This window comes from Mycteria americana, chromosome 9 (assembly GCF_035582795.1).
Source record: "Mycteria americana isolate JAX WOST 10 ecotype Jacksonville Zoo and Gardens chromosome 9, USCA_MyAme_1.0, whole genome shotgun sequence".
Lineage (NCBI taxonomy): Eukaryota > Metazoa > Chordata > Aves > Ciconiiformes > Ciconiidae > Mycteria > Mycteria americana.
In genome coordinates this window covers 41018131-41044330 of record NC_134373.1, presented here as the reverse complement: position 1 = coordinate 41044330, position 26200 = coordinate 41018131, and the positions used below count along the sequence as shown (strand labels likewise).

The following is a 26200-nucleotide window of genomic DNA, read 5'->3' as shown; positions in this document are numbered from 1 at the left end:
ATTGCAGGAGCGTACTCTGTAGTTGGAGGTAGAGAAATGTGGTTGCAATCATCCCTAAAGTTCTGAGTGTGCAAAATACTCCCAGCTGAGAAGAAAATATAACGGTCAAGTTCAGCCAAAATATTAGAAGGTTGAATTCATTTCTGTTCTTTGCCAGTGCGGCCAGTGTCTGTTTCCTACCATCTGTATAGATACAGATGTAGAGATGTAGAGCATCATGCAGAGCAGCCGTAGGTGAACTGTTCTGTCTCTCCTGTTGACTCTTTGCTATTGTGTTTGACCAATAAATGTTAACTGCAACAGGTTAGTGTTTCAGCTCTTACGTTTTAAATCATTTGCCTTATTGGTCTTTGGTGCTGTTACCATTGACCATTTGACATAACTGCTCCAACAGGTCACTAGGACTCTTTACTGAAGCATAGAAGAGTTTATTTCAAAAACATTGAATCAAGCAAGAAGAAAAACCCTGGTTTTCATAACTGAATCTCAGCTTTTGGTGTTGGCCAAATGAGAACTGTGGTCCACTTCCTAATGCGTTGAAAGTGTAAAGAGTAAACACATCATATTTGGTCATTATCCAGAAGAAAAATAATTTCTAGTAAATGTTGGCTCCATTAGCAAGCCAGCTAAACACATAGCGAACCAGTTATTGATCTTATTTTTCTCCAGGTTTTAGATACAGTGGCTCATATTCCGTCAGCATTATGAATTATTGGTAGTTTATTTCATTCATACAGATTTATGTTCCTAGTCAAACCCCACATTTTTGGCAAAATATTAATGGAGATATAAGAATGTTTGGGAAAGGGCACACATTCCAGGTATATCAACCATCACTCATGCTGGTGGTGTGAACTGATCTCCTCTAACACACTTCTTTGAAAAACTACGGTCAACCGCAAATACAGTTTCTTTAATCTTATGGGAACATTTTACTTTTGCTCATTATAGCTTAGGTATTTTCTTAAAATATTTTCTTATGCACAGAATATCATACTTGTAATAGCACAATAAACTTTTGCAAATATCTAGGCTGATTTTCTGTAGCATAAAAGTTGTAGATCTCAGCCATTTCTACATCATGCATGTATCTTCTGCTGAACCAGAGCATAACCTCTTAGAAAAGTATTGTGAATTGATTTAAAGACCTTGAATGAAGGAGATCCATATGAATTGTTCCTGTGATTAATTATTAGAGAACCGTGTTGTGTTTCTACTCTGGATTTGAGTGTGTGTATTTGCATTTGCCAAACTTTGGGGTTCTTTATGCCATTTTCTCTAATAGTGGCTGAACTTTATATTTTCCTTCTGGTCAAGGCACAATTTAACCTTTACTGGGGATAACTAAGATGGATTTACCTTAGTAAGTCTCTCCCCAAGAAGACATGTCTTCAAAAAATTTCAGAAAGACTTTTTAAACCCTTCCCAGGTTTGTGACATCGATGTAGCAAATAGAGAGGAGTAGAAGATGATGGATGTTTTCCTGCCTGGTTCTTCCAAAGGTGGAATAATGATGGATGTGAACTACCTATACAGCAAGGTAAGACCCGGGCCAGACAAAAAGGCATGAGAAACATTTGGCAGCCTGCAAGTGGTTAATCTGAGCTATGATAACATTTCAGTACCTGAATATTGCTTTTTTGTGTGCTGGAAGTTGCAATATTCAGATTGTAGCTCTTCTTTATGCATTGTCTGAGCTGGTGCTTTAAGTACTAAAAACCAGAATGGCTACAGAATGGAAATTACATTGGCTACTCCAGGGCTGGATTTTGGAGTACAGTCAATGCAAAAGTGGTGAAGGGGCAAATTTTAGTGAACGGCATTAACGGGGAGTGCAAAAGCATTATCAGCGTAGTGGGGGAGGCTTATTAATTAGCTTTTGTCAGGATTAGTAGTGATGCCGGGGAGCAAGGCAAATTCTTTGGCGTCCCAAAGAGCAACGAGCATGTAGAAGGAAAGACAACTGCTGATGTCCCTCTTTGCCCGGCATTTGGTATGCACGGGCATAGGCATCCAGCGAGCAGCAGACAGCACTAAACAAGGACTACCCCGCTGCAGAGAGAGACGCGCAAAGTGAGAGCAGCTGTGAATGCTGGCATATTTAGCTGCTAGGAGCTGCCGACCCTCGCAGATGAGGCTGGCATGAGACTGCAGGAATGACGATGGGGTAATACTAACAAGACTGAATTGATCTGCATATATTACAAAGGAAGACCAGAATACTTGCATAATCACAAATCTGTAAAGTAGGTCCAGGGGAACACCTTGACTTTCCCAGGAAATGAGAAGGCAGCTGTGAATGTTTTTGGCAGAAAAGTGCTTCTGCTTTTGAGAATTGTCAGCCCACCGTTGTTCGCTCTCCTCTTGGTCTGGGCTCATTTTGAGCGTTGCCGAAACTCGCTCTGGGTAGCCCCACGGTAGGATTTAGCGTTCTGTGTCATGGATGTGGAAGAAGCAAAAATAGGCCTCCTGCCTAAAAAATTATGGTACAATACAAACTCTATAAATACATTACAGAAAGTCATATATACTGCTTTGATGGAAGAAAGAGAAATGGGGAGCATTTCTTTTGTAAATGAGAAATTATATCTCTTTCCCTGATATAAAATGAGATTGCTGGTTAAGAAGGGTCATATAGATTTTAAATATTTTAAATATGTTTCTTATTAAAATATGAATTCACTCTGGGCACAATTGGCCAGTACTTTGAATTACAGTGTTGAAGTTGCAGAAAGCTTCAATGAAAAAAGAAAACAGGAGCAGAAAAGACAAGGAAATGTATCAGCCCTTTTCTCTAATAAAGAAAAAACCATAATCACGACTTGCTGATAAGCTGTAAACTTTTGTATACTGCATTTCCTTAGGCAACCACAATTGTCCTCCATAAGGATTGTTCCAGCAAATCATGCTATTGGATAGGCATAGCAGAAAATTTTAGCAATCTCAAGAACTGCAAGCTCAGTCTTGCACTTGGTGAAGTGCGTAATGTAAAGTGATGCCTTTAGAGAAAGTACCCTATAATGCAAGAAGACAAATCACTGATTTGGAATTGATATGTTCCTTGTACTTGATACGTTCATTTATATGCAAGAAATTTATTTGATCCCAAATTCAGGAATTTAACCAAACAGGCAGATAATTACATGGTCATCAAGTGAAGAAATGGAAAAAAAACCCCATCAAGATCCCTGTTGCAGAAAACAAGTATATAAATTAGGGAACAAGTGACGAATCCTGAAGAGGAAAGCAATATACTAAATAAAGTACTATTTCATGCATGCAACTTGTGTAACATTAAAGTTATGCATAAGCATATGAGAAGTAAGGAAATTGGAACTAAAGAGAGAAAAGTCAGCATTAATGCTGAACCTTGCCCTTCTAATTTTTAAAATGAATTTATTTTTATTTTCCACATTCACAATGCATGCGCCAATATAAATCACAGTGCATTATTAACACAAACAACATTAAGACATAGAAAAATAGAGAGCTTAGACTTTATTTGATTTTCAAGTCTGACTGAACAAAACCAGACAATGTACGGCTCCCTCCTCTCTCTCTCTCTCTCTCTCTCTCTCTCACATTTCTTAGGTTGTTGTGTTTTTTTTTTCTTAGTGTGACATCTTTTTTATTTGAGGGTTTAATTCCTGGATGCATAGCTATAAAATTTAAAAGAATCCTTAGATAATTTTAAAAGGAGAAAAATGAAAAAAAAAAAAAAAAAGATTTACCAAAAGAATTTCAAGGTCAGATATCTCTTCTTTGGGTTTTTGAATAATATGTAATTGGCTTATTTTGATATTTATATTCAGACTTTCAAGGAGCATTTTAAAGTATGTCAGCTAACTAGGAATCTCAGGTTCAGTAACAGTCCATAGGATTCGGATCCAAAAGGACTTAGGTGTTAGTGCTTTCTACTTAATTTACTTATTTTCTTTTTTTTTGGTAAGAAATTTATTGTAAAGTGTTAATTTTTATAGATAATTCAAAATTGATTAAATATTGCCTGTATACTTAAGAAGTATAAATTTTTGGTGAGTGATATACTCTGCAATAAATAAGGTGCTGCCTTCAGTTGGCCTGGAGCCATCTCAGGAAAATCATACCTCCAGTGCTCCATGTCTCTTTTCGGATGGTTTTTATTGTAAATGCAGTAACTTGATCCCAGAAAACGCTTATGGATCCCAATGTGAGTAACACGTCTTATCATTAGCCGTTCACAATGTATGATAGTCAAATGACACCCGGGATCCTGCTCAAAACTGTGAGGAAAAATACTTTATGTGTGTACCAATTATTCGTAGTGAGTAGGAAGGGGCTATGCATATAATATGTAAAATTATAAATGTAAAAAGTATAGAAAGAATTTATACTTGAAAGAATGGACTGGATCAAACGTGCCATTTTTTGAGATACATCTGGTTTTACAAAAGCAGTAAATATGAGTCCAGACTTAGTTTCCTTCATTATTTTTATCGGAATATGGATCATTTTAATTTCCATCATTCCAACTCCATGAAAAACCATCAAACTTTTGGTGAAACTGATCTAGTGAATACTTCCTGGTGGAGTTTTTTTGAAATTACATTAGAGACACCCGTAAATGAATTGTGTAAAAGAAATGCAATTTATGTATCTGTATGTATCTGCCATGATTTTTTCCATGTTTTACATCTTTCTTTGACTCTGAAACGGAAAGAAGCAAAATTTCATACACTGAAAGAAGCAGAATTGCACAGTAAGTCTGAAAGTCACAGCTATAAAATCTGTGGGAAATTTAATGAACAGAAATTTACCCAAAGAGATGACTTCTTTGAGTCTCACTTCTCTTTCTCCACATAAATTCATTTCAAGCACAAGACACATGCAGTGTGAATCAGATCATTAAATGTGAATGTTTGGAATATTCCACAAAGTGCATTTCACTCAGGTTGGGTTTTTTTTTCCTAAATACTGAGGATGCATTAAGATAATTGCAATAGTCTAATTAGACTTTCTCCTAAAAATGACTTGTCTACTAGTGGTTTAATAGATTAAGGATTTTAAAGGGGTTAGAGAGAACCAGTTACAGTAATCAGAGAAGAAAAAGTGCTGAAGGTATCATGAAGGCTCATAATTAAACTGAAGCTTACAGCTCAATTAAACTTGAGCATCATTATGCATAAAACATCAGTGGGCATCAAGAGTCCAATAAAAAGAGATGCTATCAATGTTAACAGCCAAAAGGTAAGACATAATATGGATTGGACCAAGTCTTGCAGATAAAGTCAGAGAAAATTGTGAATAAATTTGAAGTACAATCTAAGCCATGTCTAACAAGCTGATTAATAGAAGTTTGACATTGGAGATACAGTAACTGCAAGACATAGCACTGAGCTCAGTTTTATGCAAACCACAATAGATTAGTTTTGAAGGGGGGAAATACAAGAGTGATTTATCTGATAGAAACAGGACAGGCAATGCCTTTGACTGTGAAAACACCACTTGTGTTGCCCAATCCTCTGCAGTATTTGTTATATTTAGACGCAGACCTCCCAACCTCAGTTTGGATTCTCATTTCACTTTTATATCTATATAATTTGGCAGTGCTTCCTATTTCAAGATCCCTATAATCATGTAACTCCTTCATAAATATGTGGCAAATACTTTATAAATAAGCAGTAATGGAGCCATCAAGCAGACGACTTGGATTGTGAGTACACCTCCAAGCTCGAGGCAGCTTTACCTGTTCCTGGTAGCAGTTGGCTTGTGTCAAATTGACGTACACCTTACGAGATGTTTTCTTTCACATACTTCAAGGGAGCTGAAAGTTCAAACCCACCAAATCTATTGTGAAAATCTTTGTAGCAGAGTGGGTGATGCTTTGAATCAGAAGCTCACGGGATGGTATCTTGAAGTTTTGATGTTTTTCAGTTAACTTTTTTTGCATATGTGCTGCATTTGCATACGTGTTAACTTTTTTTTAACACATATGAAAATGCAGCAGTCAAAAAGTTTAAATATTGTTGAATCCCTAGCAGTGTAAAAGTATTAGGAACAGTGTATGAGTAAAAAATTGTGTGATAGAAATTATTTGTGATATTGGACACAGAAGAAATTTGTAGCAAAAGAAAATTGCATAAGAAAAATTGTTGCATAAGAAAACAGCTTTCAGTGCTTTTCTCTGAAAGGTGCAGCAGGTGCTTACAACATCATCAGCAAAAAATTAAGAATGCATTGATTGTGCAGTCTGTGTTTCTGTAATGGGAAATTTAAGTTAGTGAGTGCTGGGAGAAGTAGTGCAGTAATATTCTAGAGGTAGCAGAGTATCACAGAAAGGACGAAGAGATCCCAGTGTGAAATGTTTTACACAGATTCTATAAGATTCACAGGTATTAGTCAACTAATATATCTAGATTCTCTTGTCCCTTTTAGTTGCAGCTCTGTATGATTTACTCTTCTTTTGCTCTCTGTGCTGCCCTCTGGGTTGGCACATGCAGGAACCTCCAAGTTCCACTTGGAGAAATATGATATTAGGAAGAAAATGTCACCATTTAATGTAGAGGAAAAAAGAAAAATCTGTAAGTGATAGGCATAGAAGTCCAAGTGCTAGCACATATCAGATCCAAGTTCTTCCCTTACATATGCAAGGCTTGTACAACTCCCATTGTCTCCCTGGGGAGTATTTTGTAGAGCTTATGGGGTACCATTTGTGTAAAGGCTTTTATTTTGTCAGGAGCCAAATTATTAATTAATACCAGTTTCAAAGAATTTTCATCTGGAAAAGTTTCCAGATACCAGATGGAGCATGTGGTGCAAAGAGAGTCCGGAGGGGAGAGGCTCTTCCTAATCTAAAAACTGCAGGAGACCTGCTGTAGTTCAGGTTTGAATCTGAACGTGGGTCTTCTGCATCCTAACGGAATGCCTCGGTTTCGGGCTGTTCCTTAGGAGAGTCTCTTTTCTGGATCAGAGCAAGAGGTAAATTCAGTTGGTAGCTTGTAACTCCAAGCTATATTCAGTCAGAGGGCTGGTGTCTCGCAGAATCCCAGAACCGGTCATGTATTTGATCATGTCTTAATTAGCCACTCTTCTGTTTATAGTGAAATGAAGGTGCTCCAGTGCTAATTAGAAGGGTCTATTAAGCCCCATAGAAATGCCTTCCTGATTTAGAGCTTAGACACGAGTTAACTGGGCATCGATGGCTCTGCAGTGAATGCCCACATACGTGTTCTGCGGCAAATGTGAATTTATTTACTTTAGCTTAGCTCACAGAGAAAGCAGGATAAACCAATATAAATTTTTCCTGCCTGGTTAGTTCATGTAAGGTAAATTGGTACTCTTTGATAGTATTTAGATTTTATTGTGAAATCAATAGGTAAGTATACATTTTACATTAGCCAAAGCAGCATGTTTGCTCCTTCTCAGGACCTTAAGTATTATTTTTGTTATTATATTTGTTAGAGCATTATTATATTACATTAAATAACATTAACTAAAATTATAATTACAGCCATTATAGTTCACATTGTATTAACTGTTATATTGTGATCATATTATAACATTATCGGTGATGGTGGTAGTGATACACATCCATTTCTGTAAATAGGTAAATTCTTTGTACCGATGAAGCAATGGTAGGAACATGATGGGATGAAAGACTTTAACAATTGCAGTGAGATGAGCAGAAGGAGTAAAGATCTAAAAATCACTACTGAAAATCACCCCTTAGAATTTTAGATCCATGTAATGCACAGGAAAACACTTCTGAACTTCCCGAAGGAAAGGCTTTCCTTTCAGGGCCATTAGAAAACAAAGGCTAAGGTGCTCAGAACACCTCCCCAGCTCAATACACCAGTGTTAAAATCACTTCTCGCTTTGGTTAGGTCAATTGCCAGCTTTTGCTCTGCAACTTTTTGAGTTATTGTAAAGGGGCCCATCGTACCCCAAGAGAAAATACTGTTGCTAAAAGCTGCAGAGGGGATGAATTTGGCGCATGGCTGTTGTCCCTAGTGTCTTGATACAAAACTGCATGTACAACAATACAATTATAAGTGCCCGTGCAGAGAAGTCTTTTCAGCTTGACATATTTTATGTGAGCCCTTTATTCTCCCATTAAAAAATACACAGGATATTAAATATAAGAAAGAATGTAAACGTCTCGCTAAACCAACAAAACCAAGTGAATTCATGAATCCCATAATCTGTCCCTTTCTATGTTGTTCAGTGTATACTGCGATACCTAATAGTTGGACTATTGTAATTCACTGACCTAAGTGAGTGAGCGAAGAATGAAAAGCACAGTATTTCCTCTTGAGGCTTTTTTATTCTTTCCCAGAAGATACTGTTAGTAGCATGAAAAAATTGTATTGTAACAAAATTGTATAAAAATAAATTCCCTCCCCCCAAGCCAATAGGTATTGTTTTACAGCTGGGAGGCAGAAAACATATTGGTTGAAAACATTACAATATTTAAAAACCACATGGAGTTGTAAAAATTGGAATGAGTCCTCTAAATCTTCTATAAAATGGTTAATCAGTTGATCCTTAACAACTGCTATGTACAGTACAGAGAGCTTATAATTCACAAATGCAGGTTCAAGCAGTGTTCCCCAAGGATGGGGAGAACAGATTGAAACACTGAAAAGAAAGGGGAGGGAGACAGAAGGAACGAAAGAATTAAATAAAAAGGTCAAATTCTTCATTTGCTTTTTCATTTTGCGTTTTCCCAATTATTGTTCCCTGCCTCTTAACACTGAAAAAATCTTATCTTCTCCCACTCTCTCTTGATGGAAATGGAAAAAATCAGTTGCAATATATTTTTGAATACTAATTATTAAACTTGCTTGTTACTTTTTTCATCTCTTCTAAGAAATCCTACTATATTTTGCAAAATTTAAAATCAAGGGCTTGCCTGCAGTAAAAGAAAGGGGAGATATATATACTTTTTTTCTTTTTAATGGCAGTCTAACAATAGTCACACAACTCACCAGTGCATTCCAAAAATTTCATGCTGTCATCATAAAAATCTGACTGTAGCAGAATCTGTCTGGCACTAGACATAGCCCTAATGACCCTAAACTCACATACGATCCCTGGTGATCAGAAGAAGAAAAATACGGTAAAAATAGAGAAATATGTAAACTGCTTAAGTGACAGAAAAATATTCTCTGGAGAATGTCATTCATTTTTTTCCTGTCTTTCACAACTGTCAGAGGTACCAGCTCTCTGAACTTGTCTTTTGTTTTGTTTAACAGGAAGCATAGGAGAATTTACTAGTCACTTGGAAAGTACAATTAGTGATGCAGTCAGGTCATTCCCCCATTTCTACAGTTACAACAGTACCTTTAAACTATTTAAACAGGAAGCATAACATAACCCTTTCCACTTTTACAAATGTTGGTAGTGATGAATTTCTCTCATCAGACTCCTGTTTCCTAGGGTTCATTTAATGAGAAATTATGTTTCAGTGTAAACCAATAAATAAGACTTTACACAAACACAGAAAAGTCTTAGCAGAATCACACATGCGTTTTTTAAAAAATAAGTCCTTTGTATGTGCTTTTTCTTGGTTTCGTGTTAATATGAAATAGGTTGATTTTAATTGTGATTCATTTCTAGCATTGCTATAAATTAAGTAGAGAGGAATTTATAGGATTCTTTGAAAGTTCAAAAGCATTCTAGAGAAATTATTCTAAAGAAATAAAGAATTCAATAGAGATTGATAAATTTTTGCCATATTATGTGACATTTGATGTTTTTACCTCCAGCTTTTGAAATCAGCCTGATAGTAGAGCCTTCTTTCTGTCTCTCTCGACTAGAGAGATAAGACTGAAAATATGAATCTTAAATGGGCTGACCCTAAAAGCAATGAGAAATATCAGTGTAGTATTGCTTTGAATAAATTACTGACACTTTAAAGCTAATTCGTGTTTAATTCATTATGGTTTTTAACGTTAGCAGTTAGCAGTAGCAGACTTTCTGTGCTCTGTTTTGTTTAGCTGTGCTACAGCCGTGTGTTTTACGCATTATCGTGACTGAGCCCATTGATTTCCCTGTGACTTGGGTCTCTCTCGTTCTTGGGTTGGGCTCTGAGTTCCACGTGGAGCATTTTCTTTCAGGTCCTCCTTTTCCTCTCATGGGAACTCTAGAAGAAACATTTGGCTTTTATGGAGCTCTTCTGAGGTGAGGAAAGTTGAACTTCCTTACGGCGGGTATAGATTGACCAATGTGTGAATTTCTATTACTAAAAATGTACCAAAAAGAAAGACCCATATGACCAAAGACCTAAAAAGAAAGTCACAATTCATACATGCAAAGATACTTTATTTGGAGGAAAAAATCCCTCTTATCTGAAGAGGGTTCTGTCCTTGTAAGGCTTGGAAAAACAGATGTTGAGGGATTTGCATCTGTGCGAACAGTAGCTGGACAATAGTCCACCAGGAAGAGACATTATTTCAGTTGCTGATTCATCTGAAAGATTGCTATCCTAGTCTCCAACCAAAGAAGGAAAAAATGGGCAAATTGTGAGCTCAATACAGTCCGAAGCTGTATTTCAGCCAGGGAGGTGTGTTCCCAACAATTTCTTCCCATATAACTGGATATCTCAGCGTACCAGGAGCTTGGAGAATGAGAAACAGGCAATTTCAAATGCAGGTTTCCTGATATACGAAAACTTCATTAAAGCTACCAGAAATCCTGTACTCAAATTGTGCTGAGGCAAACATTAGCATCGGTGAGTCCACTCCCTCCTGAGCAAACTGTGCACATCCTCATGTTTAATTGTAACAGTTTATAGGCCTGTGTCCGCACCACTGTAGTATTTTATGCCTTGAAGATATTAACAAATCTAGCTTCACAACATCCTCAGAGGTAATGTCAGGAAAACATCATATAAATATTTTAATCTCTCTTCTTGCAGTAGAACTTTCACTTCCCTTACACACATCCTTTATGTTTGTTGAACTTGTATTTATTGGTCTAAGTTTTTTTTAAACCAAAACAAAACAGTAATTTATCTAGTTTATTTCTTTCAAAATGGTGTTCTTAAAGTACATCTTGCAGATAGATTATCTGTCCCTCACAGCAAAGCCTCACAATGGGAGTCTAATAATTGCTCTTTTTCTAATTTCACTAAATGAGTTATAATTATTTTATGTCTGTTTTATGGTTACTGAATAGTATTAACCTAAGCTCTAATTATAATATAGCTTTCAAAGAAATGTATGGACACTAAATTGATGGACTGCCAGCTTATGTAGGAACATCACATAAAGCAGATATACAGCTAATAGTTTAAGGCATAGCATGTTAAAATTCAGGGGCACAACTTGTTCATGAATAAGTAACAGGGTGTAAATTCATTGACTATCTGTTTTAGTAGATCAAACAGAGAAGGGCATGATTAATACTTGTCAAAACGAAAGTACAGTTAAAGTTGAATGTTACTTATACCGATAGGATTGGAAGTCTCAGTCAGAGTCTGAAAGTCAGGTTAGTCAACACTATAATGGTAATGATGGATATTATGTCTATTTTCTTATGATTTGCCCTGTATTAGAGCATTATGAATGTTACTGCCATAAATTACCCCATTGTTTTTCATGTATAAAGTGATTCTTGACCAAATATTTTGCAATTCTCTTATTGTCAGAGGCGGTTGAAGGTCAAAACATTAAGAATCCAAGATTTTAACGTCTGTGCATGCTTTATATAACCTCTATTTCCCCCTGCCAATGTGATGCCTGGCTGCAGCTTTGCAGCCGTGGACCCCCATCCCCGTGCGTCCCCGGAGGTGACGGAGTCTCCTCCCGACAGATCTCCCTGTGGCTCCCAGCTCCCTCCGCACCCTCCGCCGCCTCCCCCTCGCCTGTCCGGAGGGGATTCATGGCTCGCTCGTGTCAAAACAGAAAACCAGACATCTTTGGGCATTTCTCATCCATTCACTGGACAGGTCAGCAAAAAGATGTTATTTGGCCCTAAATCCTCAGAAGTGGCCTTCAGTGTGTTTTTTCCTTTTGCCTTTGGTGTGAGATGTGAGAGGCTGGTTGGGCAACACCGACTTTTTGCCGGTCATCTTAACACAGCTAACAGAATGATGCCTGACCACCTCCCCCCCAAAAAACCCAAGCACACCAGGAATAAGTGAAGAATTTCCTTCCCCAAAGGTGATCCTTCTCATTTAGAGACCCTGAATATACATGACACCCGTTCATCCTGGATTTAGATTGTAAAAGTCGGTTGCAGACTCGTAGTTAAAAAGCGCTGTTTGAGTCAGCTTCAGACTAAACAAATTAGAAGTGTAAAACACACCTGGCTCTTATCTAGCTAACAGCTAAACCTTGGACTATGAGAACTAAATAAAACCTAGGAGCCATTTCCTGGCCGCTATGTGAGATTTTCCGTTAAGTTTATTTTTTAAGCCTCAGTGTCTGTTTCTTAATTACTTAAAGGTCCGTGGATCCGTTCTGTTGTATGAAATTGAATATAAATTGTTTACCAGACTTAAAGGGGCAAGGAGATTATGCACTTTCTTATTTTTAATATTTCTCTCTCCTATCTGCTGTGACCGGACAGCAATTTCAAGCAACAGTTCTTGGAAAACATATGGAGATCAGCCGGGGAGTTTTGTAAGGTAAGGGACCGGCTGCGATGCCAGGATGCCCGGCTGCTGCTTCTGCTGAGCAGCTCTGCATCCTTTATGTTTTCAAATTATTCTAGTGTAACCATTTTCAGTTTAGTTTAGTTTGGCAATATATCCTTGTTTCTAAAGGTGTCTACACTTATTTGACTACAGAAAATATTTACTTTTCTAAAGGGCAGCTTAACCTTTGTTTAAATTTGAGGTGAGCGAAAGGTCATTGTAATTATTTGCTGTATTATTTGTGTCACATCTGAGTTACTATGAAGGCTGAACATGCATTGCCCTTTATTAGGAAACTGCTTAACAAAACCCAATGTAACCACATGTTTTGCATCCAGCGAATATTCTATTGAACCAATGGCTTGTACAGGAAACTTTCGCCTCTCTTGGGCTCTGACTGAGAACATTTCAGTTAGCACAAGGCTTTCCCAGGGGATGGGCTAGAGATGGGTGGTTTGTTACGGCAGCTATAGCCACTTTGTTTTAAATAGCGTGCAGTCGGATAAAGGGGAAATTTGAGTTCAATGCTTCCTGATAAAGAACTGCAGAGCAGAGAAATTGCAATACTGGTGGAGGTTTTATAGCTAAGGTGGATTCGCAGGAACGTCACACTGCTTCTGCTAACAAAGGCTTACTTTCCCATAATGTTCCCAAAACATAACTTCCCCATAACTTCCTTGAGAGGTAAGGAAGAAGAAATATGCAAGATGGCTGTAAGTTGTAACACAAACTTACACAAGGTGTTTTGATCACATTTACAGGTAGGAGCATTTATTTGTCCTGCAGAAGGTGGTGAATCACTGCAGGAGGCAGCTCCACCGTCGCAGGTGGCATGGATGGCTGCGGCCGGCTCCTTCTCAGCTGGGGCAGATGTAATTCCCAGACTGAAAGCCAAGATCACCCTCTAGTTTTGTGGCTATTGATTTGTTGCAGTGTTTCTGGTCTAATGCCTACTATTTGCAAGATGTTACATTGTGTAAATAAAGCTGCTGCCTCTACCTTGATATGAAGTTGTGATCCAGCAGATAATGAATTGCTAATCTCATTTGAGACAAAACCCTCAATACCTTTTCCATAGAAATTGTCTTTTAAGTAGAGCAAACAAACATTTAGCTACCCTTAGATTAGTATGCCCGGTTAAAGACTGAAAAAGTTTCACCTGATATTGCTCAAACACAGAAAAAATGAGTGTCAAAAGTCTTCAGGAGCAGAAACCCCACCATGAATTTGTATGGATGCACAAGTAGTATAGGATTCAGCATTCAATAATACAAGTTACATTGTGATGCTGTAAAAAGGAAATTTTTTAAAGGGATAAAAGGTGTCACAGTAAGTACCGAAAAAAGAATCACGTCCTGTTTCAAGGTGCGAGTCTTGTGTGCATCAGTAACAACCTGCTGCTGCTCCCCTACAGAGAAGCACACGGATGCAGTTGGGGTTACCTCAGCTCCAGGCTGTGTGAAATGGGACAGGGAAGAATATGACATCCAACCAAATCAGAAATGAAACTGGAATTCGGTCAAGGCAGGGGGTGCCTCCTCTGTTAGCTGGGAATGTACCACCTGATGTTGGATGAGAGGTGACCTGCCCCTCTGGACCAAAAGTCCCTGTCCCTAGCAGGAACACGCCTGCTTTGGTACTAGAGATGCTCTGAAGAGCAGAGTGTATGTAGAGACCAAGCTCTAATTTAAAGTCAAGAAACTTTGCTTGAATTTGTTACTCGGAAAATATCCCAAGAGCAGCTTATTGTGATAGACCGGGTGTAAATAATCAGCACCTCCCAAGTTACTCCTGTGATAAAGCGTGGTAGCCGGGAAGGGTTACTGCTTCATCACATCACTCAGATGCTTTTATATCTGCATGGCAAAGTAGCAAATATATATGGATCCGAAAGTGCATGATACATGGGATATTCAGAGCATGTTCTTTTTGTATTTGTGTATATTTATGGTCACTCACTAAAGGATCAGTGACCCTTTGATAGATTAATACAATGTACTTCAGATACAGTAGCACAAGTAAAATGACTTTGACAGTGAATCCACTTGTTAGTGCTTGAGTTGCTATGCAAGAGGAAGAAACGATAGGCCTTCAGTTTGAAAATTTTTCCTAAAAATCAGCCTGGCCGCCAAAGTACACTGCTATATTGAGTCAGTCCTATCTTTTCAGTCAATAGAGTTTTTTTGTCTTTCGCTCAACAAGTTCCTTTTAACAACATCCATTTAAAAACATCAAAGAGAAGACGGAGGTGGTAGGAGATAGCCAGCGATCACTAGCCGGGACCGGATTGCATAGACCTTTAAGGGTCAGGTGAGAGTATTGCTCCATGGAAACAGCGATGTGAGCAAAGGGAAGCAGAGAGACGTCTCTGAGCGACCTCGCAGCAGGAGACGAGCGCGCAGTGCCGCAGCAAAGGTTTGCGTTGGCAAAGGTCCACCACGGGGAAGGCTGTGCTGGTGTTGCGCGGTGTCTTTGTTGTTCTGCAGATAATGTGACAGGGGCTCAGCTGGAAACGATACCATTTTTTTCTCGTTGCTGAGGATAAAGTCAGATTTCTAAAAACACCAAAGGCTTTAAAAACATTTTTTTGTTTGCGTTTTCGAAAGAACTGCCTGCAAGACAGAAGTCTCAGATCAGAAGTCATCTTGTAAAAATCCTGGGGAGTATTGTTAACCCTCAGCGCGCATTTGGTGATGTGTCAATCTTCTAGCGATACTGCTCTTGCTAGGAAATCATAATTTATTGAGGTCAATGGGTTAATGGGCTGGGCTATGTGCTACCAATTGGCAGACATAAAATATATTTAGTCCTGTGACATACCTAAAAGGTTTTCAATAGAGGGAGGCTCGCAATAAAACGTGTGATGAGTCGTTCTATTATTTTCCTCCCAGAGCATTCTTTTCTTTCAAAGATAAAGAAAAAGGAGAGAAAGTTGATGTTTGAAATCAAAAAAAGCTGGGTAGCTGTTATGTTGCAGATGTGCGTTTTATAGTTTAATATTTTTTGCGTGAAAAAGCAGTTGGGATTCTAAGCAGACATGATGTAGAGCAATTTAAAATTAATAGAGCACTTCAAATTTTTAGGAGCACTTTAAGTTAGAAGTGATCTTGGTTTTGGGCAGGCTTGATGTAGAAAGATGTAAAATTATGAAAGAGCTCCAGATATACAAGAACATATTGGTATAAAGGCAAACACTAACATAGCAGATTAGGACAAAGCGAATTATTTAAAAATGCAACAAAACAAAAATTCCAACAACAAAATTTGTCTCACTATGTACTTTCAGTATATTTATTTGATTTCCATTATTCTGTTATTTTAAATATCCCATACGAGATGGAATAAAGATTCTCAGAGAAGAATACTGAGAATAAATATTACTGAAAATGCAGAAATTCTGCTCTTGCCCGTGTGTCCTCCTGTGGGCTTCCCGCAGTGGAAGCAGGTTATTGATCAGCACGGGGGAGGTATCCGCCAGCCCCTGCCCGTCTTTCCTAGGTGGAAGAGCAGGGTGATGCAGAAGGAGACAAGCTCGTTATTGAGTCTCTCAAAGGCCACAGGGGCAAGACTGGGCTAATAAATTCTTTTTTAAAGTAAGTAAATGCTTGCGTTGCCTCATGCCCTCCCCATATAGCCTAGCTCTATGTTTTCTGGGTGCTACACAAGTCTCCAAATGTTCTCCTTATCACAGATGTTTTTCCTGCTGGGCCAACCTGGACAAAGCTTTTAGTTTACTTTGTATGGTTTGTTGGTTTGGGGCTGTTTTGGGGTTTTTTTGTTTGTTTGTTTGGTTGGTTGTTTTTTATTATTGTACCGTCGTCAGCATCCATACAGTTGGAAAGAAATGGAGTACTGGAAAATATAAAATTGCTCAGCTTGTCAGAGTCTGATGTGATATGCGTGAACATTTCCTGGAGGACCATGTGCTTATGGCAGGTGGGAGAAGGGAAATCTCTGGGTCTGGAGGGTGCCTGGTGGTGGCCTGGGCAGGGGTCGCCCATGTGGACTAAAGGAGAGGCTCCCTGGGTTGGTGGAGGCTCTAACACCAGAATTAAATGCTTGATCTATAGCACATCCATGCAGCATTTGATTAAACTGGGCCTGAATTGCCATTTGAATTAATCCCATTACTAGCTTGTCTGTCCAGATCAGTTATTTCAGTACCAATATCCATTATGGTCCTCTGGAAACCGAGGAGCATCCGTCACCTGTCAAGCATTTGGGGCTGGCGTCATAGATCAGACGGAAAAGGCGCACAGAGAGCCTCCCAGGCAGGTATGTACAGTCTGTAAGAGAGAAACCACTGACCCTGCTCAACCTGATGGATGGGTGAAAGAAATAAGGGTAGTCTGGAGGGGGAGACATAGGAAATCTCAGTTCCTTTTGCACGGGAAACCATCAAATGTACCCTCAGTTTGGCAAAATGTGGGTGCTCTGTTAAACAGGGCCTGATTTTTCTGATTCTTTGTTTACCTCGTACCTAACATAAAAACATGACCCTCAGTTATGGTGCACTGGTACTATACAAATTATATTATTATTAATATCCACAGATATAAGGATAAAATCTTTAACAGGTTTGAAGCACTCCTCCACCAAGTGGAGCACAGAATAAATATCTGGATACATAGATTTTAGGCACTTTAAACTTTCTATTGCATCGGAATGATCAAGTAGTTGTGACTACTGTACCCCAAACAAGTTCATTGCTGTGGTATTCCTGTGCGTGACTTAGTAAGTAACCAAATATTCTTGTCACTCTCAAGAAATTGAGCGTAATGTGTTATGTGTCCCTTTAATTCCTGGTTCGTTATACTTTTGTATTGATTTACATTGTTTGCTATTTTGGCATATACTTTTAAAGTTATTAAATGGTATGTTTTGTGGTACTGCATAGATGTTCTTATCCCACTGGACAAGGCTTGTTGCAAACATGATAATGAAAAAAGTGATCCCTTCCTCAGAGCCTTGTGCCCTCCGCATTTATTACAGTTACATAGATCATCAGGTAGTAGAGTTTTTCAATGTCTGTCTGTACAGACAGGCACTCATGTCTACCTCACAGAAAAAAATCTTGTGTACTTTAGGAGGGGTACAGCCAACAATATTTTATGCAAATAACATAAAACCGATTAAAATTTAATAGAGAATATGTTTTTTTCTTTTTTTAAGCTATCCCATATATTTCTGCATATGTGGTTTGATTTTATGAGCTAAACTCTAGTGGATAATTTGAAAAAAATCTATATGAAATTGCAAAGAATTTTTCCCAAAGTGTTTTGTTTTACACATGCATTATAAATATGTAATTTCACATGTGCACACTTTATTTTCCCTATTTATATTAAAAATGACAACAAGATTTTCAAAGCAAATGCACTTTGTTTTATAGCTAAAACAAAGAAAGAGTCCGGGGGTCCCCTGCCTCCTCTGAGCTGGGAGGTGTCTTGTTGATCAACCTTTACACAAAAAATGCGTTCCCATCACGTACCTTGAAATGCCTGACTTTTCCCCATTTCCTACACTCCAAACTGAAATGGTAAAACTTCTGCGGAAAACCCTAAAACAAGTTCAGTCTTTAGATGTGCTCTACACGTCGGCCTCTCTTTTCATGCCAGTGCCTAACTGGGGACGGAGGGAGATCTGAAGGAGTATAAAAAATAAGTAATTATTGCGTGTGTCCCTTGCCTTCCGACATCAATTTCCTTATATAAAGGCGAGTCATTTAATAGCGGTGGTTTATAGCACTAAAGTACTTCTAAATGAATGGGGGAAAATAATCAAACGGCGAGGGCTGTCTTCTTCACTTTGCATGATAACGCTCCACTCCGGCCCTGGGACTGGACCAAGGTAAACTGAAATAAGGATTAACTGACAATAGCAAAGGCTAATTTACAGAAACCACATGAGGAGTTCCTGAGCACGGCCCAGATAACAAAAATATTATCAACGTTGTTTACAGTGCAGTCAGTCAGTTTATTAGTTGGAGTGCTTCATTATGTATAAAAGATGCCAATGATAGTCTCCTAGTCAAAATAAACAGGCATAAAGTGTTCCACATATACAGTTTGGAGAGAACAGTTACTTTGCTATTTATTTAATAATTGACCATAAATGGAGTCAAAGTGCAAAGGGAAAAAAAACCCCTAAAAAAAGCAGCACACTAAGGGCTTTTTGAAAGATTGATAAATAATGTGGAATCTCAATTAGGCTTTAGAAGGAATGCAGATATTAAAAATTTGGTCAAGAATCTAATTAGCTGGAGGTAATTAAACAGTCTCACACGGGGTCATTAATCTTTTCCACAGACCTTTGATGTTTTGCACACTGTCTTCTAGTCATTAATAAAATTCATAACACTCCTCTTTGTGGTGTTTTATCATCATGTTTTTCTCTGTAAGAGCATAGAGCAAGTGTCATTGTATCACAAGGGCCTTACTTTAGTTAATTTCTTTTTTTCTGCTTGTTAGACTTAACTCTTTCTTGAACAAAATGATACCAATTCAAGCCAGAAGTTTTAAGACAGGTTTTAAACCCCTGATATGCTATCCTCGGTAGTTTTTAAAATCCATACCTTAAGAAATAAACCACATGTTTCTAACGCGTCTGATGAAACAAGAAACTTTTTTTCAAATCTAGTTCATCTGTCCAGTGCTTAATTTTGCAACCTGGTTCGTATATTAGTCGTAGCCATTTCAGAAAAAGTAGAGGGTTTTATTTTGCTTTCTTCACTTTAGGTTTCTCTTGATGGAAGTCCCTTGGAGGCATAACCTGTAGCGTGTGGTTAATTTTAGTGGCGTAACCAGAGAGCTCTCGAGGACAGGGCTGTGACAGAAGCGAGGAATAATTATGAAAAAGAACTAAGTAAAATGGAAATTTGTTGAACGTGACTGATTTTATGTACAGTCTCAAAAAGGAAGCAGTACAGTACTTCAATAATGCATTATCCTGACATATTTCAAAGACAAACTGTGTTCAAGAATAGCTGAATTTAAAAGGCAAGAAAGCTACAAAGGACGCCTTTGGAAGATACAAAGATATGATTTCTATTACAAACATTAATATACATACACATATAGTGTGTGTGTGCTGTATATTTATGGATGTTTGTACTACAAGACCTACATTTATGAGCTGTTATGTAGAGTTGTATGAGTAAGTATAAATAGAAAGATATATAAATGGTTTGTTAATGAAATGTTTGTATCTACACCAAGACATTTCACATTTTAGGCGAATACATTTCTGAAACAGACAAATCCATTGTTTCATAAAGGTATTTGTGGATGTTGTATTTCGATCTGAGCTGTTTCAGGCATTTGCTTCTCTGTAGCAAGAACGTGTGGAGTCATTATGGGACGTAGAAACTGAGCTAATACTTTGCAAGCCTTCAGGTAGAAAAGCCTGATGCAAAGCTGTATTGCATTATCTGCTCTGAGATGCATAAAAATATGCACCTTCCCCTTCTTCACAGCAAGTGAAGAAGTGTAAAATGGTCTTTAAATACTGTCATAAATGGCAACAATTGAAAATGTTGATAGGGATCATTTTTGTGTTTTTATGACTGATTCGCACAGCTGAAATGAATATAGCAGATTTGTGCCTAAAAAGCTGGATGATCTTATCTGCTATTTTAGAAAGAAATCACACTTGTTATCATTTCAGGAGTAAGAGGAATTAATGAGAGACAGGAGTGAAAATATCTAAGAGTATATAGTTATCTGGACCAATCATATTCTGAACTTGTGAAGTGCTGTTCCTTTCGTCTTGTATGTTCTGCCCTTGCATATTTGTCTGATAAGTCTCTGTCAATACCTGAAGTTGCTACTTTTTGCGGCATCTTCTATTGAGTTCATATCCAAAAATGCAGTATGAGGCTGTACAGACCAGGAAAAAAAAATAGAATGCATAGCTAGAAGGCTTTGGGTAAAAAAATACAGTTTCTTTCTCAATTGAATTTTAAATATAAAATTTTACGTGTCATTTTCTCAGAGGAAGGAAGTTATAGCAATTATTTTATTTCTATATTACTGGGCAAAAATGTTTTCCTCTAAAAATATCAAACAAACTGCATAATATTTTGTGGAGTGATCTATTTAAAAGTGAGTGGGAGATGGACAGCAAGGATTATTCTCTTTGTGTTTACTTCTAATTTATAAACAAGTTCTGATAGTCTTTTTTTCTTCCAAAAATATAAGGAAGGGAATTTTTATATTTTTTATTTAGATTGAGAAATTGTTTCTTATGTACTTAAGGCTATTATTATGGCTGGAAAATTGATAAAGTGATATCTTCACAAGATGAAATGATGAAAACGGAGCAGTTGCAAAGAGAAAGTCCTGCTAAAACTGCTTCCCCCCCCCCCCCCCCCTTAATGCTCACGCATTTTCAGTGACTAATTAACTTTTCAATACGGACTTTATCTTTAGTGATTTGACCTAGCTTTCTTTTACAATATGAACCACCCAATAACCTCAGGAGTTCCACCAGGAAAACAAAGGACAGATGATGATGTCCCTGTTACTTCCAAAGTAAACAAAGAATAAAAAACCACAACAACCAAATAAAAGTGAGCAGACTTCTACGGCTGGGTTCTGTTTGTTAACATCAGAAATAAACCAAAGCAGCCTAAATCTTCTTTAAAAAAGGGTTACTTTTAATGATACATTTTAAATAAATTGAAGATGCCACCCTGTGACCTGTTTTCAAAGCGATGGTAATGAGATCCATAGGTGATTTAGACTACTTAATAATAATGAGATTGATACAAGGAACGCTCACATTGGCAACAATTTGATAATTGTCTGAGCAGGAAGAACTAGCCCTCCCTGGTGGTTTGAAAACATAGCTGAGATTTGAAAAGCTGTACAGAGCTCTTATTTAATCTGAGCAATTCTATAATGATGTGAAAAGGTAAGTGTTTTTGATTTAGTGATGTCTATATTTCAAGAGACAAGATGCTGATGATAAAGAAAAAAAAAAGGCAAAAGATGAATGGCTGGTTTCTGGAGACATCTTTTGGCTTAATATCTAACACCATGTATGTCTGTGTGCATTTCTCTCAGTTTTCCCACTAGTAAAATAGAATACTAATTAGATTGTGATTACAGTCAGTTTTTAAAGTGTGGAAGGCACCCTCACATTTTGCTATTAAAAACTAATGTAATAGCTGGACACAATCCTTTGAATCTGATGTGCTATCGGGGCTGATCGGCTGGAAAGAAAGCACGTCCACATTACTTATAAACCTGGTACTTTTTTTTTCTGTGGTCGAAATTACCTGCGAGCTTCCTGGTGATGAATAATGAATCTAGTGACATACTTCTTTGGACCTTCTCAGGAAAACTGATATTTTCTGGCATGTCCATGGCTTAAAGGTTAAGAGGTGAAGATAAAATTCTTTGCTATAGGTACCAGAGAGTCTGAGTTTTGTATTAAAAGTCACTGGGGTTTACATAGGTAAAGATCTATAAAGATCAGGGTTAAAACATGATGTACAACCCAGAAGGGGCCGGGGGTGCAGCTGAATACTAGTTTCAGTGACTCTGAATTCAGTCCATAAGCGAAGATGCTGCAGGTGACCCTCTTCAATCACCTGGGTCACCCCATTGCAGACCGCCTGCTGGGGAACCAATACAGACAGAGAGCCCCGGCCGAGTCCTCGTCGCTCTGTTGGCCAGGAAATGTCATTGAATTTCATGGCTGGAGAATAAGAAACACCTTTACGCTTATTTAGGCTATAGCAACTTTGGGTTTAGTAGTTAGGATATAGTACATGGGTAAAACAACTACTTACGCAACCTGGGGTACCAATATATTGCATTCATAATGCCTGTCCACTGGCAAAATGTATAAAATTTCTGAGTATAGATGCAATTCTTTAATATTTAAAATCCATTTTAGATACTGTGCTTCAACTTTAAAGTAGTTTTGGGGTGAAAAAATGTAATCTCACGAGAACTGCTGTGGAATTTACATATATCAGTGTGAAATTTATCAGTTTAGAAAGCAGTCCAAAATACTGGAAGTATTTATTTTACATACAGGGACTGTATTAGACATCCTTTAACTTTAGGAAGAAATGTTGAAAAAAAATAATTGAGAATCTTTTCATGTAGATGCAATATCTTTATAGACATGTGATTATTTGCACGTTTATAGCATTAAGCTGTTAGAAACTGTGCACTACGGCCGAAAAAAAAAAAAAGAATTATCCAATGAATGAAATAATAGAAGTCTTCATGTAATACTGACTTTTAAAGAAATGCATTGTCTAACAACATGCTGGCTATTTTAGATCTGAACCAGATCCCATAGTTAAAAAAGAAAGCAGTTACTCAATAATGGGAGTTAAAAACGCTCAGTGAAAAGTTTCTCTGTGAAGTCTATAAATATCTATTAGGATGTCCATTAGATGGAATCAAATATTTCCTTTCACTCATTTTAACCTTCTCCAGACTGAGTTCTGTGAAGTTTTATGTATTCCTGCATGGAAGCTTCGGTCTTAAAAATGAGAAGACAAAGGTGTAAATCTTCTGAGGTTCAATGCCGCTTCGCAGCTTCCCAGTTAACCGTAAGGTCATCCCGCAAACAGCTGGGCAGAAAGGAAACGCGCGGCTCTGGAGCCATTATATCATTTCCTCTTCTGTTTCCTCTCAGCTACTTCTGCCAGAAAATGGCTAATAATGGGCTATTTGCATAGGGCAATAGGAGAAGGCAGGCTAAAGATATGTTTTAACGCTGAATTTCCTTTGTAAATGTAGTTATAAAAACCGGACTAAAGAGGGCAGGAGATACTCTATTTAAAAAATAAATGCAGGCAACTGGATAGTAAAACTCTATGGGGAAACAATAATATATATTTCAGTATATAATAAAGTGATTTATTTTCAATAAAATCTGTAAAACTGCTTTAGTTACTTTGACACCTTGATTAACTGGAGTTTCAAAGATATTTGTGTGTGTGTGAACCTTCTTCACACCAACAGTTCCGAATACTTTATTGCGTCTGCTATTGAATATGTATGTTTTAAAAGCATTTGCTACACTGGAGTTTTACTGGATGTCAGGGACAAAATAGATTAATATTAGACCTCAGCCAGAAAGCATTTCTGTGGCAGCACATGAAATGTAGCACTCTTCACTGCTGACGGTCTCCCTGACTTATTTCTTGGGATGCTTTATACAGAGCTATGGGCTACGGGATAGATTTATTTCCTCTCAAATCACTGATTACCATTATAAAATCCACCCCTAAAAAGTTTGCAGCCGTTGAGGAAATTTCAGATCTGGCTGTACTGGGAATAAAAGGATTAGCCAAGCCAGGATGCATTCTATATGTACGGTTAGGGGAGTTTTCCTATGAACTGTACATTAGAGAGTGCAAAACTTTATTTCTTGCCTCCTGCACCACACAAAGCAGCGCAGCACTGATAAAGTGGTTACGCTGCACCCCACAAAGGTCCCAGAGGTTTTGCTGAAGCCTCTCTTGGGGCTTTTGGGGGTTTCAATGCACGTTGCCTCACACCTGAAGGACATACGGTGACTAGCAGCAAATACTTTCACTTACACACAAGCGCGGGGGGAAAATTTACATCAGGAGGAAATCCTAGCGTTGAGAAAGACTTTTTTTTTTTTTTTTTTTCCTTTCCTTAACACATGCAGTCTCTGTGAGAGCCTGTAGCTTAGCAAGGGTGGAGGAGGCTGTGGGAAATGACGGCGTCTTTCTGCTGCCTTCTCCCTGCCCAGGGCACGGGTAGCCCCGGTGCAGACGTTATTTCGTGCAGGGGCATGGTTGGGCTCTAGCCGGCTGCGACCGGCACGTTGCAGGTACGTGGGAGATACAGGAATCATCCTGCCAGGATGGTTTTCTCCTGCCCTTTCGCTGCCCTTCCCTCTATACCAGCACAAGGGCATCTGCCTCCCAGTGTGCCAGTACCACATACCCCAGGTAATCATTAAATAGCCTGGGTTTTTGGGAAGGATGGCTGCAGCCAGGCTGGGGGGCACTCGCCTACGGCAAGGCCCCACCAGAAGCTGGGTGTCCTCATTCCTGTGTTTAAATAATACGGGATCTTTCAGGGATTTTCTGGTGCTGGGTATGAACAAGTCACGCACCACCATGAATTTGACTTCTACTAAATACAGTTCTGTCTTGATATTTATTTTTTCCACCTCTGTGTATATCCACTGACTATATCTTACTGAAAAAGAAAAGTATAAGCTTGATTTATTTTTTGTAAAAGCTGTTTAGTTTCTATTTCTCTATATGTAATTAATTAATATTAAAAATACTGAGAAAATACACAAATATGAAGTTTTCATAAAGCTTGGGCTTTAAAAAATGGAAGAAGAAAAGGGAATTTATTTTAAAATTCTTCAAAACCCAACACCTTCAACAGTGTTAAAAATTTGCTGTCTTGTGTATATTGACAACCTCTGTGTTTTGTTTCTGCTTGAATATACCAGAATTTTGTTGCTGTTGTTGGTTAAGTGCTTCCAGTGCATTCATCTCAGACAGTATTAACAAGGAATAAACAAGACCTTGCTGAAGTTTTAGAGTAACATTCCAGAAACATCAGTATTTACGTGATAGCTGCTCAGAGTTAATTTTAAATAAGGACCCTCTTTTTGTGATGTTAGAAGTACAGAAAACAAGAACCACAGGTTTCGTTCAAAATCCCTGTTTATCAGTACATTTTTTTTTTTTTTCTGAAGCTTTTTAGGTTGTTTTAGCACTGATGTGTGTCAGTCCAGTGAAGGAACTGAACAGTAAAAGACACATTCTTTGAATACAGAAAGATTAGAAACTTGTCTGTGGAAGAAAGTCCGAGAGTAAACAAAGGTTGCATGATTCCCTTGGGAAAGCACTCAAGTTACATGGCATGTGTTAAATGTTCTTATAAACCTCACCATGTTGGTCTTGTTCTGAATTTCATATGCTCTACGATGCTCTTGCTAATACATCGCTACATAGAGCTGAGAGGAGAAAGACACCAAAACTGTACAGGCAACTGTGCATAAAAGGAGCATTAATAACTTCCAGGACTTTTTTCCAAGGTTGATGATAATTTACTCCACAGAATTAAGGCATTTTTTTCGAAGATGTCAGAATGCTAAAATGAAAAGTATGCAAAATTATTCCAGTTTGAGATGTAAATTATGCTGCCAGAAAGATGGGTGATACGTGTAATGGAAGAATTAGGTCTCTTAGACTAAAGCAGATTCTGGTAAATCATAAAATATGTAAGGAGTCTGTGGCCAATACTGGATTTGCTAAAATGAATATAAATGTGATGAGCATCTGATGGCATGGTAACTTCTGCCCTTTTAAAGTTGTGAATTTCCACGTGCAGACAATTCACAGCAACACGGAGACGCACGTGCTTTGGGCTAAATACCGGTTGGAGGCGAACACCACGTTCACTTCTGAAGGCTTTTTACTATTTACACGCTATTTTCTACCAATGCGTTGGACTGGAGATCATGGAGAACTTCTGGCTTCTCAATACCCATCTTCAGCTGCAGGCTGCTCCTCCCTTCGCGGCAGCATGGCCAAGCCAGCCCTGCTGTGCGGGTTTG

General features: G+C 38.1%; 2 long non-coding RNA genes across 2 annotated transcripts in view; both read left to right on the top strand.

Annotated features, from left to right (window-relative positions):
• LOC142414722 (uncharacterized) overlaps window positions 1–1702 on the top strand; it is a 360090-nt gene extending 358388 nt beyond the window's left edge. The window contains exon 16 of the long non-coding RNA XR_012777194.1: window positions 1430–1702. This is a non-coding gene — a long non-coding RNA (uncharacterized LOC142414722). The remainder of the gene's footprint in view (window positions 1–1429) is intronic.
• An 8077-nt stretch (window positions 1703–9779) lies between these two features.
• LOC142414729 (uncharacterized) lies at window positions 9780–13604 on the top strand. The gene is made up of 3 exons (XR_012777199.1): window positions 9780–10161; window positions 12553–12610; window positions 13381–13604. It is a non-coding gene; the product is annotated as an uncharacterized LOC142414729 (long non-coding RNA).
• The last annotated feature ends 12596 nt before the right edge of the window (window positions 13605–26200 follow it).